The sequence below is a fragment of the Passer montanus genome, unplaced genomic scaffold (genome assembly GCF_014805655.1).
Source record: "Passer montanus isolate IOZ18808 unplaced genomic scaffold, ASM1480565v1 scaffold147, whole genome shotgun sequence".
NCBI lineage: Eukaryota > Metazoa > Chordata > Aves > Passeriformes > Passeridae > Passer > Passer montanus.
This window is the reverse complement of record NW_024361718.1, coordinates 918,523-937,019: the sequence shown is the minus strand read 5'-3', so window position 1 is coordinate 937,019 and position 18,497 is coordinate 918,523. Positions and strand designations below refer to the sequence as shown.

General features: G+C 41.4%; 1 protein-coding gene across 5 annotated transcripts in view; it reads left to right on the top strand.

Moving 5' to 3' along the window:
• Positions 1-18,497, top strand: part of ATP2B2 (ATPase plasma membrane Ca2+ transporting 2) — a 396,338-nt gene that overhangs the window by 87,430 nt on the left and 290,411 nt on the right. For all 5 annotated transcript variants that reach the window (XM_039701003.1, XM_039700999.1, XM_039700991.1 and 2 more), the window contains exon 2: positions 14,262-14,313. The gene's annotated coding sequence lies outside the window, so the exon portion shown is untranslated. The remainder of the gene's footprint in view (positions 1-14,261; positions 14,314-18,497) is intronic.

The following is an 18,497-nucleotide window of genomic DNA, read 5'->3' as shown; positions in this document are numbered from 1 at the left end:
ACCAGAGCTGACATGAACTTTGTTTGCACTGAATGATCCAAAGGGAAATATTGGATTCTGACCCTGAATGAGTTTTGCATGGGCTCATTACCATTGAGACAGATGGGATGCATTAGCGTTTCCATTTCTTGTTTCACTGAAGTAATAAATGGTAGCTTTTTTAATAGTTTATGTTCATGAAGCACTATGATTTTTATTGCACTTCAGTGAGATTTGCAAGCTGCCATTGAAATGAAAACAACAACAACAAAAAAGATGAGCAAGTGATTGTAAAGCTGAAAGAAGATTTTAACAATATTCAGCCCAGATTATCTAAGATAATGTTTAATTTTGCCATTTCCCTTTCCCTGTTCAGCAACTTTCCCCAGGAGAACTTTGTCTTTGGGCTGTGTGCAAACCACCCAGGCTTTGTGTGCTCCTCTGTGTGGAGGGCAGTGATCCATGCAAATGCTGGTAATCCAAAAGGAATTCTGAGATTTCAGGTGCTCTCCTCTTTCCTTTGTCTTCTTCACTGCCTAACAAACTCCCTTGTGCAGCCCTTGCAGTGGGTGGCAAGGTGAGTCACCTGCTGCTGGTGGCAGTCTGTGCATTGCTGATTGCTCCATTGTGGCGCTCAGCACTCCTGAGCAGGGGGCTGCAGGCACTCAGCAGAGCCTGCATCTCATCCCGACCTCCCCACGGGCACATCAGCCCTCCTTTGTTCCCTGGGTTTGATTTAAACCTCTCTGCTGTGCACTAAAGGTGCAGCAGGAACAATAACTCGGGCCAATCAGCTCGTAAAGCTGAAGAGTATTGATCTGTGTCCTATAGAATTAGAAATTACTGGCTTGGAGAACAGTTTGCTGCTCTGAGAATCCCCGCTTTGTCTTCGTGTGCAGTGTTAAAGCCTTCCCATGACAAATGACAGTTTCCTTCCACAACTCCCTGCCAGGAGGCTGCAGCCAGGTGGGGGTCGGTCTCCTCCCAAATAACAAGCGATAGAACAAGAGGAAATAACCTCAGGTTGCACCAGGGGAGGTTTCTGTTGGATATTGGGAAAGATTTCTTCACTGAAAAAGCAGTCAGGCAGTGGAACAGGCTGCCAGGGCTGTGGTTGGATCATCCATCATGCCATCAAGCCGTGTGGATGTGGCACTCGGGGACACGGCTCGGTGGTGAATGTGGCGGTGCTGCATTAACAGGTGGATTCAATGACCTTGGAAGTGTTTTCCTACAATTCTGTGAGTCCTCTTGGTTTCTGGCCCCACATCTCCGTGTCTAGAAAAGTCAGACTATTCATGTCTACACTCTCACAGTGAACAGTTCCTGTCACAGATATCAGGTGTTGAGGAAGCTGTGCTGCCATCCAAGTGAGACTTCTGTCCTGGTCCCCTGTCACAGCTCCTGTGTTCCACTGATGTGAAAACCTGGGGGCTGGCTTTGGTTATATTATACTTACATAGGTTCTAAAACCGCAGCATATTGTAATGAATGACAAAAAGCATCTTCAGATGCTCCAGAACAGTTTATTTTGACTATAAACTTGCTCTCTGAGAAAGCAACATTTATTATTACATCACACAAATTAGGTATGTGGACTCTAAGGAAGCAGATTTCATTTAAAAAGAAGAAAAAAAAAAATCATTTTTCCACTTCCAAGGGAAAATGTGTGCTTCATACAGTATTCCTCTGCAACAGAATCCTGCTTCTAGGATACTACAATAAAATCCACATTTTCCATTTGGCAGCAATGAGTAAGGGTCACTCTGGAAATCCCTGAAAGCTTTTTATTTTGCTAGTTTAAGGGGAATGAAAGCAATTAAATGAAAAGATGAAGACCAAGCCTGCTCTAAAGCTTGTTACTGATTTGGTAATTTTGAGACAGTTGAAAATGGCCTTACTTAAAAACCCCAAACAATCACCTTCTCCCCTGCTCATCCAAAAATTGGCCATTTGTCCATTTAGGAGTGAAGCTCAATCTCAAGCAGTGAGAGTAAGAAGTGAGAGTGGAGTGCAGCAAGACAAAATGTCCACTCCTAGGCTAAACATGTAAGTACCTAAAATGGGAGTAGAGAATTTGTAAATTAAGTTAATGCATCCTTGCTTTGAAATGTGGGGCATTCTGTCATGTGTGAGTCTGGTGGGAAATTTGATATATTCCTTTAGCCTTTGGATGTAGGACTGATGAAGAAATATGCCTTTGTGTCAGAATCTGGGTCCTTGTTAACCCTTTTACGCCTTAAACTCATGTTGGAGATTTACCTGGAGACAAGGGCCATGTGTCCTCAGTGGGAAATAATCAAACTGTCTCACAGAAATGTTTTCAGTCCAATAGTTGAATGGGCTATGATTAGCTTGGTCCCCTATGGATGGAAAACTTTATGGCCTTTTATATGCTGGAAATAAATCCAGCCTGTTTCATAAGTGTATATTTAGTGTGCCACTATAAATGTATCAAATAGTAAATGTAATGTGCTATTCATATGAGAAATATTTGGGGGTATATGTTCTTTGGAGCCCTTGGCACTTAACACAATATAGGAGGTTCTGTTTGGGAGTGAGATTTACTGCTAAGGGAACAAGTAATTATGAAAGTCTGCTAAGATTGAAAATATTAAAAATTTTGTTGCTTTTTACCATGGCAATTTGTACTTACGGTTTTCCCTTAAACAACTTGAGCAGTTTTGTGCTTTTCTGTTTGTGGTTTGGTTTTTCTTTTAAAGCTGTACCCCAAAACCAAACAGAGAAGCTGCCAGGAGACCTAATTGGGCTCTTCCAGTACCTGAAGGAGCCCACAAGGAAGATGGAAAGAGACTTTTACAAGGGATGGAGGGACAGGACACAGGGAATGGCTTCCCAGTGCCAGAGGGCAGGGATGGATGGGGTATTGAGCAGGAAATGTTCCCTGTAGGGTGGACAGGCCCTGGCACAGGGTGCCCAGAGCAGCTGTGGCTGCCCCTGGATCCCTGGCAGTGCCCAAGGCCAGGCTGGACAGAGCTTGGAACCCCTGGGACAGTGGGAGGTATCCCTGCCATGGCAGGGGTGATTTTTAAGGTCCTTTCCAACCCAACCTCTCTGTGATTCCCTCCTGCTGCCTGTCTGAGCTGTCTGAGCACAGACCATGGCTGGGCAGTGCTGCTCTTGGGCTGCTCTGCCTCTGGGAGCAGAACCCACCAGCAGCATCCTGCTCTTGGGCAGCTTTTACTGTGTGAGACTGGTCCCAGCCAAGGGTGATGCACAGAGATATTTCCCAGTTCCCAGAAGGAAATGATAGCAGAGTTAGAGAGCAGTAAGTGACTTCTGGTGGAAGGGAAGAAAGGCTGTGCCTTGCTTTTCAGCTGTGGATTGCAGTGGTGTCACAGCTGCCTGCAAAAGCAGCTCTTTGGGGTCTCTTTGCAGCCCTATTAGAGGCTGCAGAAATGGCTTTTCTGGGAGTGCTGCAGGTGTCTGAGGAGTCATTTTCAGTTCAAGCAGTGAATCAAAACCAAACCTTGCTTGTGTTGCACATTCCAGGGGTTAGAGGTACCTGGCAGTGGGGCTTCTCCCAGGGCTCATTAACTGCAGGAATGGTGACAGCACTGGGGAAAGGCCTTGAATTGTTGTCTGGAGGGATCCATGTGGGAAAACCTGGGATAATAATGATGCCATTACTCATAAGTAATAGGTAATGCCCACTCATACCAACATAAGCAGCTTCTGCAGGGGTTCTAGGCTGAGTTTTGGTGGCAACTCTTTCTTTTTTTCCAGTTTATTCCACTTGCTGCAAGCCTGATGCATTTCTACCTTTGCCTGCAGTTGCTGAAAAATAGTTCTGATGGTTTGCCAGCTTGTATTTGTTGTCTCATTTCTCCATGTTGTGAAGACTAATAATGAAGTTTTATCTTGGTTTGCAGCTTCTTTAATTTGGCATGTGGGTGCTTGTTGTGTAAAGTTAAATATTTGTCATCAAGTGGGATTTGCAGTAATCTTAAAGCATTTTCATCATCTAATCATCACTGATAAATTTCTCTGAGCAAGCCTTTCTAAGACTCTGTGAATGCTGAAGGCTCTGAGGATCTGGATGTTGATGGTCTCAAATGAGGGCCAAAAATCCCTCAAAAATGCAATATGTCACTTAACAATACTTTATATCACATCTCACAATGTGATATATCTGCATTTATTCTGTGAACGACACATTTTACCAAAAAAGGTTATTGAAGGCCTCCAAATCACTTTATGAGGAGCATTTTTGCATTTATTTGCATTTAATATCTCTAATCTCTGGTACAAGAGAAATCATGTTACATTTTCTGTAGTTGATGGCAGGGGTTTTATTCCCTTGGATCTCTCTTCCATTTTTCTCTTGTCAACATGCATACTTATCAGAACAAGAAGACAAATATATTACAGAGTTAGAACATTCAAAACAGGATCATTTTATCCTGTATTTCCTCAAGCACTTGTTCATGTGGTTGGAAATTATCTTGAACAATGGCTTATGCTGCTATGTGCCCTAAACTAGAGTTTTCTCTGCACAGAAAGGCAGTCAGTAAAACCAAGAGTCTCTAATCCATAATAAGTGAACTTTTTTTAAAACCCAAGATGTTTTACAGAGGTAAAAAAGCTCTTGTCAGAGGAAGTTTAAGCTGAAATATCTTTTAACGGCTGTGAAAATAGTGGTGACTGATTATGAAATTCTGCTCAGATTGAAAATATTCCAAATTTTGTGGCTTTTTGCCATAGCAATTTGTATTTATGGTTTTCTCTTAACTTGAGCAGTTCTGAGCTTTTCTCTTTGCGGTTTTGGGGGCTTTTTTTGTGTGTGTGTGGGGTTTTTTTCCCTTCTATAATAAGGGAATTTTTCTTTTAAACTAAGATATTTTACAGAGGTAAAACCCCCTTGTCAGAGGAAATTTCAGCTGAAATATATCCTAATGGTTGTGAAAATAGTGGTGCCTGACGGGTATCTTGAGATAAGGTGATTTTTGGGAAACTCTAAAGTAGCATAATCATCTTTTGTGCTACTACCCTAAGGAATAAAGTTGTGTTTTTTCCCATTTTCCTCTCTTTTTCAGTAGAGCAAACCCCCACCAGAGGAGAAGCAGCACAGTTGTCCTACTTTTGGCTGCTGGGACACACTGGGAACACCTCCAGAGAGCAGGATGCGTTTGGGGGCAGCTCCAGGGAGGAGCTGGAGCGGGATGGAAGGAGCTGCAGCCACCCTGCTCCTGCATCCTGGGCTCAGGGGGCAGCTCCAGGGGCAGCTCGGCTGCCCAGAGGGGACCCTGCCAGTGCCACCACCATGGGCAGAGAAGAAATGTCACCTGGGCCTGGCCAGGGGAGCCCAGTTTATCCAGGCAGAGCTTTTCTGGAGCTGTGCGTGGGTGGCTTCCTGCTGGAGCCTGGAGAGCTGTCAGTGCTGCCTTTTTGTGACAATGGTGTGGGGGAAAGCTAAGGGATGGTTTAAAATACATCTTCACACTGTGCTGAAAGAGCCCTGCTCTGCCTTTAGACAGCTTCTAATCACCTGCTCTGTGAATTCCCTGGGGTGCTCCGGGGAATTCTTTTAGGACAATCTTGCAGGAAATAGTTTGACACAACTTAAAATCCCAGTAACAAATCAATATTTTTCCAAACAGCCCTTGTAAGAATTTTTTTCACAGGTCCATCCACTGAAGGTAAAAAGAATAGTTTAGGAATGGAGTCACCTGTCAACCACCAGGAAGTGTTTTCACTGGCATCTCGTTATGTTTGAATCGAAAAAATGTCCTGATCACATTTGGATCAAAAGAATTCACCCTGAACCACTTCTGGATGTGCCATGGAAATAATTTCAGTATGTTATTTAATCAGAGAAAATGCAAATTAACCTTTTCTTTTTAACTTGTGGAACTAACTGGACTATCCTGGCAAGATACCTTGCAATAGTTCAAGCTGTAACATGTGTAATTGATAACAATTTGAAATGAATAATTAATGTGTGTGCTTACTATAAGTGATGGGCAAACCAGCCATCACAACTACATTGAAGTTAGTTTGGGAAAATGCTGGAAAGCATCTTTGCATAAATCACCTTACCTGGCAGTGCTGTCACCGTATTTTGCTGATGCTTTGGAAGTCCTCAATAGAGAAAATGAATGAATTTGCAGATAAAACTTTGTCAGAAAAGCAGTTTAACCACAGCTATGAGGGGGTTAAGCCCTCTCTCATGTCCAGGATGTTTGGATGCACTTGTACCCACCCCTGAAGGAAGGGATATGGATGAAATAAAAAGCAGAAGAGTGAAAGCTTTGTGGGAAATGCTGGGGATGCTGCTCATTCTCTGAATTCCCAGTGAGGTGCTCAAGGTTGAGGTAGGGATCTGGCAAACTGCTGTAATCTGTGTTTTTATAGCTCTTTTCCTGTGAGAGGCTGTTTAGCTGAGCTGCAGGTCAGCCCTTGGCAGCCCTTGGCTGTGGATGTGCCCTTTCCACTGCAGGATGCACCCTCTGCTACCCAGCAAAATGAGATGGGAGCACAACCAGAGCCCTTTTTCTTCCTGGGCTTGACTCAAAGCAAACACACAGCTTTCTCTGGTGCTCCAGGGAGATTTTATCTTGAATGAAGTTATTTTCCTGTGTGCATCACCTGAGAATGAAGGAGCAGAAAGAAGCACAAAAAGGAAAATTCCTGTTGTTTTTTAATACCTGAAAAAGAACCAGCACAAGCCCAGGTGCCTGGTGGCACAGCATGTGAGCAGGGAAAGAGCTGAAACCTCTCTCTGCATTTCTGAGAAGGTTCACAGCCTCACTGCACACTCTGGGGTTAATGTAAGGCTGATTCATCTTTCTTACACGAAACCTTGCAGCTCTGCAAGCTTTTGAGCTGTGGCCAAGTTCAGCACCTAAGCTCACACTGAACTGTGGTGTTAAAGTCAGTGCATCCTTTTTACAGGAAAAATGTGGCAGGAATTTTCCTTCCAGTGCACATGGCAGCATTCCTTTATTGCAGTGTCATAAATGTATTTACAGTGAACTGTAGCTCACCCAAATTTTCAATACATAATTTGGTTTTTCCTTGGGAGGGGACATGAGTGATGTATTGCTCAGCAAATCTTTGAAGCTTCTGAAGAAATGTACTTTGATCAGCATCATTTAGGGAGGGTAACTTCTTTCCCCCTCATTAATTCTCTCTTAAACGTGGATTTTAATGAAAAACCTTGAAAAATGCTTTTGGCTTTTTTTTTTCTTTTGCCTTCAGTCGGTCATTTATATTCTGCACAGACTAGAATAGTGCTGTGGGGGGAGCACTTAAATAGGGAGAAGATATTTGTCATCTGTCACACTCTGAAATTAAACTTTTGATATCGAGTTATTGCCTTAGAAATAACTTCAAAAAAATTTACATGCAGAGAAAAGTACATGGTGGGGGAAGCTGTTGAACCAGTTATTGCATAACACTGTGTTAAATCCTCTGTCACCAGGCAGCCTTTAAAAATATTTCTTCATGAATAAATTAAAAAAATACATTCATACAATACACATTTCTATGACCACTTACATGGATTTTTTTTTTAAACAAAATCACAGAGAGGAGGCTGAGATTTCCAGAGCTGCTGCCGAGATTTCTAATTAGAAATTGATATCAAATTTTGTTCAGTGCTTTGAAAATTATTGTAGCACATTTGCATATATTAAGGGGAGAATGGGGCCATGTTCATTAGAAAGTTGAGGAATTAAAGCTCAGCAGTACCAGTGGCAAGTGGTACAGGAAGGAAGTTGAGAGAAATATTTGTTATTTCATAATGGCTACAGTGGAAAGAGTATTTGGACTCTGGTGTGATCTTTCTGCTTTTTGGGAAGATGTTGAAGGGTTATAAATGAGTTGAAACAGCTTCTCCACAGGGTTGGGATAATGGAACTGTTCCTGACTGCTGAGTTTAAGGCCACTGAGGGAGAATGATGGACTCCTCCTTCCCAGAGGCAGTTTCATTTCAAAATGCTGCCTAAGAGCAAATACCTGTTGGTACCTCCTAAACCTGTCACTTACTGGGACAAGTGAGCAACTTGTATTTTGGGCTAAATCAGGTTCTTTGCTTTGTGGGTTTGCTCACCCCCCGGGAGGAGCCTCTGCCTTGGAGGCTTGGAGGCACTGCTGCTCCCAAAGCAGGGCACACAAATCCCATCTCCTGGGACTCTGCAGGGACAGATCTCCTGCCTGCTGCAGGGACAGCAGAGAGGGAGCACTGCTGGGAATGCTGGAAAAGCAGAATTTTGTTAGCTCTTGACTCCTGCTTTCAGATATAGGAAAAGATGTGGTTTTCCCTAATAAGCCCCCTGTTTTTCAGACATGATTTATGTTTTCTCAGATTTTATAAGATGATTTGGTTTTGAATCAGTTTTTATGGGGTGTTTATTGCACAGCCTTAAACTGTCCAAAAGTGTTATTGGATCCCTGAACTGATCTCTGGGAGAAAACATTCACATTTATTGAATACAGCTGTAAAGCTCTGTAAGATCACAGAGTTATTGTGTGGGGATTCTGCTGGCCCAGATAATCTCCTAGAATCAGAAAGTCAAATTATTAAAGGAATTGGCAATAACTGTAATTTATGAAGAGCTGGTAAATACAAACTGTGAAGGGGTTTGCAGATAAGCTGGGTCATAATTGTATCATGTTCTTTGATAGTCAATTCTGCTACAAATCCAGCCTCATTTGTTAGAAATAAAGGAAATATTTAGAAAATATATGTCTAATATGACTGAGGGAAAGCCTTTACTGGGCCTTTTGAGCTACTGCATTTTCTTATAACAGAAACAATTTCAGAAGAACAAAAGTCCCATCCCCTGGGATATGAGCAGTGTGCAGGCAAATGAGGGCTGGACATCACCCAGAGTCCTTTGAAATACATGGCTTTGATTCCAGCACTTAAAATCTTAAATCCCTCTTTCATTATTTATTTTGAAGCTGAATACCTCTAGGGAACAAAATGTTTATTGTCTGAAAGACCCTTACATGGTTTTTTTCCCCTGTTCTAAATCTATAATAGATGGCCTTAGGATAAAATAGATGCACCAGCACATTTTAACCACTAACCACACTAAAGACAGGGCAGATCAACATCTAAATCACACTGTACCTAAAGAAATTTGAACCAAATTTGTCTGGATCTATTGCATGATTTTGGTAGAGTTGCTCATTCAAGTATTTTACGTTAATTTAAATTTAATTTTAAATTAAATTAACATACAGAGTAGTCATTGTATGAAATATTTGAGGATTGAAGTCACTGAAGTTTCTTAGGTGATGAGTACCTTTCTTTTCCATTCCAACTCTTCACCTCTAAAATAAAGACAAGGTAAAGAAATACAAAAAGAGGGGAAACCCCCACCCAACAGAAAACGCCAATCCAAAACCCAATCCCCAAATTTTTTTTTTCCCTTTCCTCCATCAGAGTAACACTTCCATTGACCAAATCTCCCCAGAGGAAGCCCCCAGCACGTTGTGATGTGTCAGTCAGGACTCCTGTGTGACAGAGCCCTGCTGGGACATTGCACAGGAGCACTTTTACCTCCAGCTCTGCTGTTCCCTCGTTCCCACCAGCTCAGGCCATCGGTGCAGGGAGAGCATCAGTCACCTCAGGTCTGCAAACAGAACACGTGGGATGGTTTAAATAACCATCCATAATTCCATCACCAAGCAGAAAAGCTGTGTTGTCTGTTGGGTGCCCACAACCCTTTTCTAGCTCCAAGGTGCCTGGGGTGTCACTTTTATTTTAATGTCAGTAAGTTTGATAAAAGGTCTGCATGTTCCAAAATCTGAGTGCTGTGGGGCAGTGTTACCAACTCCCATTTCCAGTGAGGACTTGGCTGAGAGTCAGGAGGACCCTCCAGAAGAACATCTTTGATTCATTTGGTAGAACAAGGGAAGCCATCCCTTGCTGATTTTCAGCTCTCCACCCGATGAGAGCTGACAGTGGATGTGGCACAGCCCCTGAGAGGCTTTGCTGCCTGTCTGTCTGTCTGACAAAAAGAGCTGCCACAGTGGCTGTCAGGTTTGTTTTGTAGTGCAGTAATTACAGATACTGAGATCCTGGGGAAATTTGGGGAGAATGAGATGCATTTCACACTGGGAGCTAAACTTGAATAATGCTGCCCTTATGAAAGGTGGGAGCAGTTGAAGATGTGGTGGAGGTGTGTGCCACTATTGGAGGGGGTTTGGGGGAAGACAAAGCCCTCAAAAGGACCATTTAATTTAAAAGCAGTGATTTCTCCTCCTTCCATGCATCGTTTGTGATGGATTTTCCAAGTATCACTGTGGTTTCTCTCCTGTTGTCCTGTCTCTGGCTTTCAACCCTTGTGATTTCATTTCTCCACCAGCCTGAATTGCAGCTGGACAGTTCATGATGGGCTTTTTGCTAATGCCACACTCATTTCATCCTCAAACAAACATGAGCAAGCTTTGTCCTGGGATGCCAGGGCCAAGGGGAGCAGGGTTTTGAGGTCTATTGTACTGCACAGGATGGAAGCATGGCCAGCAGGACACTTTTCCTCCTGGAGATGTCCTAACACAGCTGACTTTTATTTATCCCTGCTTCACCCAAAGCTCTGCCACCATTTACATTAACAAAAATGCTATGCTTGATTCAGAATCTCCATCCATGCTCATTTCAATAAATTCAATTTGTTTTGTTTGTCTTAAGAAATGGTATTGTACAGCAGCAGCATTTGAGGACATTTAGAAAATAGAAAGAAATTCAGCGGTGATGCAGTGAACATGTTTCTGGAATTTGTTGTAAATAGAAAAACACAACAAAACTGACTAAACTACAGTTTTAATTTTTGGCTTTGCTCAGTGTCATGCATGTCAAATACATTATTCTCATTAAAATTTAACAAAATCATACAGGTCTTATGGTGATCATTCTCAATATTTATGTAAATATGTGCAGATGAACAACATATTTTTCAGCTGTACTTTCATGAACTTGTGCATCAGGATAAGAATCTCTCATTCCAGCCTTTGCAAATCCCATCTTAGGTATGTTTTATGAGCAGAATAGTTTGGGTTGGAAGGAACCTTTAAGACCATCTAGTTCCAGCTCCCTTCACAGGCAGGGACACCTTTGTCCACTGGCTGAAAAGGTGCAAACCAAATAAAGGAAATAATGGAAAATCTTAACTATCCGACTGCAAGGGTGCACATACTGAGTAGTGGAAAATCCTGCAAGTGGAAAAGCTCTTTTTAGGTGTTGGAATAATTGCACGTTGCTTGAAACACGCCTAGAACAGTTGAAACAGTTATTAAAGAGTGTTGCCAGATTTTATCACTGCAGTCATGCATATAGATCAGTGATCCCTGAGCAGCACTGTGAAATGTGTGAATGAGGTGCACTTGCTAAAAATAACCCTACTGAGGGCTGCTCCTAATTGCCACAGAATCCTGGGGAAATGATCCCATTTCAGTGCACAAAATTAGCTTAAAATATTTGACTGCAACATTACACGTGGGTTCTCAAGGGATGATAAAATATTTGCTAGACCTTGGTCATCTGCATTTAAAAAATGAAGCAAACAGTCACTGTGAGATTCTGCTTGGAGCTGTTGTGGTTCTGTTCTTGTCTCACTTTGAGTTCTGGTTGTGAAAAGACCTGGCAGGGCTGAAGCTCTGGACTGGGAGAGGCTGGAGCTGCTCTGCCTTACCTTGTGAGCCACTCCAGCAGCCCCAGATATAAAGAGAAGTATCTGTGAATTTGTTTTAAAAGTAAATAAAAAGTTCTCAGGATGTTTGGCAGCAGCTGAGCATCCCAGAGCTGACTGACAGACAGAGAAATGATCCTTTTGTTCCCCTCCCCTTTTAGAAGTTTCTTTTAATACTTAATCAAGTTTCCCCCTTGGCCTTGTACCCCAAAGAGAATCTATTCTTCTTTTCATAGGAAATGGGTTTGTTGGTGAAGAGCCAGCTATTGCCACCTATGTGACTCTTCCAGATTTTTTGGATATTGGAGAAATGGGAATTCATCCATTTTGTTATAAGTTTGTTACATATTTTTGTTATAATTCCATCTTCACTTTGGGAAGCTGAAACCTTTCCCTCATCAAAACTAGTCTTAAAAATCACTAAGATTCTTTTCTTTCTAGCAAATTCTCTGATTATCAATTTCTTTATGGTTATTCATATTTTTAGGCAGCTGCAGCAAATGACTGATGTGCAGGCACACTGAATTTCTGCTTCAGCAAGGGTTTAAGCTATTTAGGGAAATGAATGAAGCACAAAGGTTTTTATTTAACTATAAATTTTGTATGACTTTAATTTTTTTCATGAGTGACTGGCTTTCTTACATCAAACTCCTTCTCAGGGAATTTTACAGCAATAGGTAGTACCTTTGACAATTATAATTTTCTAAAACTCGGGGAAAGCCAGATGAAAGAATAAATAAATATTGATCTGGCCAAGGTTTAAGTAATCCCTGATTAAAGTAAAAATGCAGTTTAAAAGTAGCATTGATTACTCCTGGAATCTGGTTTTGTTATCCTTCCCAGGCTGAAAATGTTGAGTCTTTAGAGTCAGAGAAATATATTGAGAATACTGATGAGACATTTATTTTAATTTATCACCCCAGTGTTTGAGCACTTTTATATTGTCCTCTGAATTTATACTCAAAATCAATCTCACAGAAGTGGGACAACTTTACTGCTGAGGCAAAGGGAGGCAGGAGGTTTAAGGACACACCTGTGCTGCTGGGCACAAACAGGTTTTACAGCTTTGTAATGTGTTGGAAGTAGGATTTAGTCAGAACAGGTCCAAGTGTTCCCATCCCTGCCTGCATGGATCCCTTCTCACTCATTTAATTGTCTTTGTACCATTTCCATCCCCCCTGGCAGAGATGTTCTGGCTTGCTGTACTCCACAGCCCTGGCTTTTGGGTATTTCCCCCTGCTGTGTCTCCTTGTTTGCTGTTTGATTCCTGGAGTTACCTGCTGATTTTTGGGACTGGTATCCAGTAGAGGAATTGCATTGTCAGCTCCTGGAGAAGATGGACTTGCTGTTTGCTCAGCTCCAGCATTGTGTGTGCAATTCAGAGTGTAAGAGCTCTGGTTTTTAGCTGTTTTCATGTGTTCCCACAATGGGGAATCTCTGGGATAAATGTGCTAAAGAGATGTTGGTAGCCCAGGTGGTGGAACAAGATGTTTGTCTTGGAACTCCTGCAAGCACTTCTGTCAGCTTAGGATGGGAGTGAGGTATTTTTATCACTTGTAGTGCTTACATGGCACTTCAATCAAGTGGGTTAGGCTTGGCTTTTTTTTTCTTTGGCCAGATTTCAATTTAATTCATGATGTATCACCTCCCTAAGTCAGCTTTGGCTCCCAAAGAAGTCGTGTTGTCCTTTTAATTTCTGGCCGAGCAGTTGCGCAGCGGAACCCAGAGACTCCGGGAATTCCTTTTTGGCTCTTAATAGCACAAGGTCCATTCTGTTTGTGCCTCCCTCTGCGATGCTCTGAAGTGCTTTGAGGAGTTGGGAGAGCAATTGCTGTTGAATCCCTGTGTCCTGAAGCTCTGGGAGGGCTGGCACTGCTGTGTTCCTGCTGGTTCAGGAGGGAGACGCTTCCCGAGCAGCGTGAGGGGCTCTGCTGAGCTGATTGCTTGGCAAGTTGTGTCTTGACGGATGTGCTGCACACAGGATTCTGTCTCTGCTGACGTGAAATCACCCCCAGAAGGGCTTGAAATAGATTCTTTGTTGAAAATTTCGTCCTGGCATTAGATTTGTGACACCTGCGTGTTCGTCCTGATGTAATTCTTGGAAGAGATGTTTGTTTTCATCTCCAACAGGAAGGGAGGAAAACTTTCATGTGCCCTGATTTATGCTTGTATTTATTTAGTAAACATTTTCCCCTCAAGATATTTGATTCTGAGAAAAATTGAGGTTATCAGTTTTGTCAAATATTTGTAGACCTGAATGTTACTACAAAATAATTATAACTGGCAAAAAACCATGACAGCTTTTGTGTGCATTGTTAGTTGTTTTTTTTCTGGAATTAGGCAATATTTAATGCTTCAGTTCTATTGGAAGGTGTGTAATATTTTATTTTTTGAAGGTGTGTTAGACTTCCTTTTTTAAGACTCACTTAAATTTTCTGTTATGGAATAACACAAATGAGACAAGCTTAATTTTATTAATTGTGCAATAAATGCATTTGGATTTAAATGAAACCAGCTGCTTTTCAATGATTGAACTGCCTTTCTCTTCAATTTACATTAATAATAACTATTATTATTTAAATTTCCAAAACATAAACTGGTTTTTTTCTTTGTTTTTATCAGGCCTTGCATGCTGTGACACAAAGATCTCATCGCCTGGCGTGCTATGTTCATGGTGAGCCTGATCTCCTGTTGTCCATGTTGTCATTCCAGGGATTATTGTATTAAAGGGGTAGCATGTTATTTTATTTTAGCAACCAATCATTTGAAATCACCATAAACACATGGAAATGAGTTTAGACTTTGTTTTTTTGCTGAATTAGTGACAAATCTCCAGTTTTCTACAACATCCGGTGCAAAAAGAGTTTTAAGAACCTTTGAAGGATCTGATAATGGCCTCAAAGTTCCAGTGGTCACGGTCAAAATTGCAGATAAGGCAGGATGGGGCCAATTTTGTAGTTTCAAGTAATCAGTGGCATCAGAATTCCTGACAGGTCCTCCCATGAGGAGATCTGCAAACAGCAACACAACAGGTCCAGCCTGGGTCCAGTGAATCCCATTTTGTCCTGGCTCCAAACCCTCAGGCTCTTTAGCTACGCTAAGGAATTCTCTGTGGCTGCCAACTTTTTGGCACTTCTTAAAATAACTCAGTTAAATATATTTCATAAACTCATTTTGTATAGGCAAAAAAAGCCCCTGTGCTGCTCCTCAGCAGCACATGTTCCTTCTCTTTCCCTTCTCCTCCAAATATTAGCAAATTGCCCCTTTTATAATGACATGAAAATAAACCAGCTTTTGGGATTAGGCCTCACATTTATCAAATGGTTTCCTACTGTGTTCTGCTTTCTTTTTCTTGTTTGTTTTTTTGAGGGTTTAAGTAGCAAACACCTTCCGAACTTCTGGGTTTACTGATACATATTTTTAAATTGATTATTTTCCCTCACACTTTTAACTGGAAGTAGGTAATCCTCATGTGGTTCCAGTGCTCTTTTTTTTTTTCTTCTCCATTTAATTTTTTTTTCTTCTAAGTTTTCTTCTAAGTTTTTCTTCTCCCTTACATGCCTCAGGATGTTTGAGCTGCTTGATGACCTCCACCTCTGAGAGCAGAAGTTAATGAACATCTTTCCCTCACTGATGGGATTAGGGATGTCAGAGGAGTGGCCAAGGCTTTAAGGGACACAGATTTTTGATCTTCTTCCCCAGCTCACCTCAGTTGAGTCAGCCATTGGGATCTGCCTTATTAAGCTGTTGGGATAATCAATGGCCACGTTCAGCTGAGCTTCCTGGTGTTCCTGAGAGCCATAAATGTGCTGTGGCTTCCTGGAGGAAGTGTTCCATCCTGGCACATCCACTGGGGTGTCAATAACCATCCCCACTTCCCAGGGGAATCCTTTCCTTGCAGGGTCTCCAGCAGCCCCTGGTGAGGGACTCTGGGCAGCTTTCGGATCGTGGCAAGGACAAGCCCTTGCTCAGTTGCACATCACTCTTGTGGGAAATTTAGAGCTTTTGAATAGCTGACTAATATGATTAAGTAGAAGTTGTTTATTTTTTACATTATACACATATTTATAGATTGCACAAAGTACTAAGTACACACTTTTTGATTGGCACTCTTGTCTTGTTTACTAATTTTCTACCTGCATTTCTCAGAGTATATGATTGGTTACAGTCTTCTACTGTACAGGTTTTTCTACTTCTACAGGTGTTTCACAGTCTCCTGTGATCTAGTTCTTGTGGTCTTGGTATTTGGTTTCTCAGCCTCTTCTTTCTTAATTTAGTACAATTTATGTTCTAATAGCCTTGAAGAATTCATGAGGCTTTGGTAACAAACTTAGAAGCAGGCTGGCTGGTGCACACTATGGCCTAACTCTTCTAAATACATTGCAACTCATCACATTTAATTAGTCAGTGCTCTGCTGCTCTGCAATGGGAGATGATGCAAGAACAAAAGCTTAACATCTGTCAGGGCTTTTAATGCCAGCATTTCTTTACCTTTTTTTTTTTTTTTCTTTTTTTGGTGTTGTTTTCCATACTTTTCTGACATTCTGGCAGCTTTTTCATGTAATGGAAAAATGACCTTTTTTTTCCCACAGTGTGCTGTCCATGGTGATATTTGGAGCAGTTCTGCAGGTGCTTGCTGGAGGTTTGGAAATGCTGTTGAGGATCTAGCACTGACTCTGAATTTAATTAACCTGGGAGCCCCAGAGACACAGTTAGTGACTCCATCAATAACTTTCTCATATTCTCAGGTTTAAAATATTGGACCAGGATTTTGAGGTAGGATAAGAGTGTCCTTCATGTTGGGGTCCATCTAGCAGGGATCCCCTGCACGCTCTGCAGATGTTCTCTGAAGCACAACTTCCTAATTTTTCTTGCCACAGTTACTGCAGAAGGCTCCAAGCTTGGCATTGCTTGGCTAAAATATTTTTTACAACAAATACAATAAGCCATTGGCATTTCAAGGGCTTACAGTTAAATTTACTAATACAGATTGCTTTTGAGTCAGGCAAATCGACAGTGTTATTGTTTGTCTTTAGAAATACATTTTATCAAGGCTAGCACAAAGCCCCAGATGAACTGAACTATAACTTTTTCTGATTTTGATGGAAAAAAAAAACATTTTATGACGTTCAATCTTTCTGTAATGATGTTGAGATGGAGAAAATTATGATTAAAACAGAGTATTAAAAATTCTGCCCACAAAATAATTTGTGAAAAGGAATTGCAAGTCCAGTGGCAAGAAATCTTTATAGCCAGATAAAACCGCCTGGGGCTCCCTTTTTTTTCTAATTTATATTCACAATAATTAATGAGGATAAAGTAGCAATCAGATATATAAATTAAAACTATCAATACAATTGGTTTTAAATCAGTTACCAGTCCATACTTTTGAAAATACTGCAGCCCAAGTTTTGTGATTGGCTTCTGTTGGCAGAGCTCTGTCCTGTGTGAAGAATGGTGCAAACAGAAAAGGCTTTTCAGGGAATCAGGGGTGAGCCACACATCTACACCATAAACACACTGTCAATCTTTTATTATCTAACACATATTCACTATAGGTGATGCTGAACTTACCAAAATAGTTTTATCAAGTTGCAGTTGGCACTTTCCTTGTGCAGTCCCTAGTTTCTTTGGGAATCCCTGAATTGGAGCTGGCATTACCATTCCCCTCCTGGTGTGTGGCTGATCTGGGCAATGTGGAGACTGTGATGACTTTGACTTGTTTGTCATCTTTTGTCTGCTGTAAATCGTTATTAGATTTTTCTTGTAGAATGCAGTTTATGTTGCTGAATGCAGAGGGAATAAAGCATTGCTGAGTGGTTCCTCTACTGCATATATTCCCCTTGCTGTGCCCCTTCCTTGGCTCCTTGTGGCAGGATTCAGAACTGACCTTTAAAGAAATACTGTGTATAAATAAGAGTTGTTGAACTTCTGCAGAGATGGGGCTTTGGATTGCAGGTGTTCATAATTAGATTAATTTACAGAGTAGATCAAGCCAATGAAGGAGGCATGGAAAACTGATGGAGGGCTTATCAAATTAGCTAAGTAGAGCAATTAATCAGACAGGCCTTAACTGTTTGGTTTCTATTTTTTGGTTATCAGCTGGAGCAGTTTGCTTTCAGCTTGCATTAAAGAAGACACTGAGTGCAAGGCTGTGCTTGGGGAGACACTTCCCTGGTTGTGTCCTTGTCACCCCTGAGTCAGTAACGTGGCCCCACTCAGGGATCCATTGGCATTCCCAAGGCACTGAGCAGCCTCCTGTCAACAAAATAATTTTTAAAAAATTGTTCAGTGTTCTCTGTGAAAATACTAACAAAAAAGCACCAACAGTGGGCATGAGATTTTATCTAAACAGTAACTTTTCCCTGAAAGGAATAAATAGGCAGCTCCTCAGGAACTTCTGGCTGCAGTATGGTAACAATTATCTTAAAGGTATTTAAAAGCACCTTAGAATGATGATTTTAACAAGTTGTTTTTATTCTAATTGAGTTAATCCAGTTTGGGGAGCGTTACATATATTGACTTTTTTTTTTTGTTTTTTTCTGACTCCATTTGTAAATTATTTAGTATTTATAGATGGACTTTTCCTGCCTTTCACTGCAGGAATAAAAAGAGGGTTCCATAAGATTATACCAAGAATACTTTTCCTCATTTCATTTCACAATAAACCTCCCTGGTAGCTGTCAGGTTTGGCTTGAGAAATTGCCCTGAGGCCCCAGAGTGTTGATATGGAATAGGGGGCAGAGATTTCTCTCCAGACATGACCCTCCCACTTCCCTTTTCCTTCTATTCAAGAGGTCAAATAATTTCTTTTCCCACATCCACAATGAGTCCTAAAGCATGTCAGAAAATGGGGAA